The sequence below is a fragment of the Atta cephalotes genome (assembly GCF_000143395.1).
Source record: "Atta cephalotes unplaced genomic scaffold scaffold00014, whole genome shotgun sequence".
Taxonomy (NCBI): domain Eukaryota; kingdom Metazoa; phylum Arthropoda; class Insecta; order Hymenoptera; family Formicidae; genus Atta; species Atta cephalotes.
This window is the reverse complement of record NW_012130078.1, coordinates 2,412,462-2,413,783: the sequence shown is the minus strand read 5'-3', so window position 1 is coordinate 2,413,783 and position 1,322 is coordinate 2,412,462.

Here is a 1,322-nt window from a genome sequence, read left to right as displayed (position 1 = left end):
TATAGATATATATATATATGTATTATATTATATATATTTTTATATTATATATATTTGTTGAGTGAAATTATAAAATTGATTATGTTACTATTGATGTTTACTAAATTTTTCTAATGTATTTTTGATGGCAAATTACGTTTTTGTTTGTCAAACGTTTGACAAACGTTTTATTACTGGATTATGAAAATTTGTCCTAAAAAAATAAACTCTTGATCTAAAAATTGCAAAGAATCTTTTTGTTTTACAACTGACATCGTTCTGCATATTAATTTTTCATATTGAATAATTAATTTCGTGTTTAATTTACACTAATGGCGAATTCGATTGGAAGAATTAATGCGCACTAGTGCATATTAAAGCCGCATTTATTTAATATGAATATAAATGCAAATATTTCGAATGATAAAATACATATTTTACCTAATAGTACAATAAAATGTATTGAATATTTCAGGATTTAATCGATTTCTATTTACGTATAAACATATCTTTAAGTTATTTTGTGTACGACGGTTTTAATATGCACTAGTGCGCATTAATTCTTCCAAGCGAATTCGCCATTAGTGTAAATTAAACATGAAATTAATTATTCAATATGAAAAATTAATATGCAGAACGATATCAGTTGTAAAAACAAAAAGATTCTTTGCAATTTTTAATGTGCATCAGTGCGCACTGAGTGCGTCCAATCGAATTCGCTATAAGTTTTAAAAGTTTATTTATTATTTAAGTTTATTTATTAAAAGTTTATTTATTATTTATTATTTAAAAGTTTCAGAGTGCCGATTGTATAGCAATAATTCTAGATTTAATAACGTAATTAAAAATCTCAAGAATAATTTGATATTTAATAATACAATTAAAAGTGTTTTTAAAACTTGCAGCAATAAAGGAGCGTAAATAATCGAGTTGTTCTACTTATGTGACATCAAGTAGTTACAGACAATTTAAAATCAGCCGTAGTTCGCAGTGTCGCGCACAGATGACCCTCGCAGTGACTTTGTCACGAGTGTTTCGGGATAATTCGGATCGAGTTCCCGCGCATTCTCGATTCCCGCGTTTCTGTGATTGTTGCCGATGTTGCCATTTCTATTCAAGTGGCTCTAGTTTTGTACTGATCTTGCTCGATTAATCAAGATGAATATTCAATCATAAGAACTCGACAATAAAGTAAACATTACTTTTTCGCCACAAAATCGCTTCGTTTTATCAAACTTTCTATTTCGAAGTGTCGAAAACTTCTCAAGCAAAATGCAAATTATGACATTAAAAGGGTTCCAAAATGAATTAATTTTCGATTATCAGTTATAATTCATTTTGGG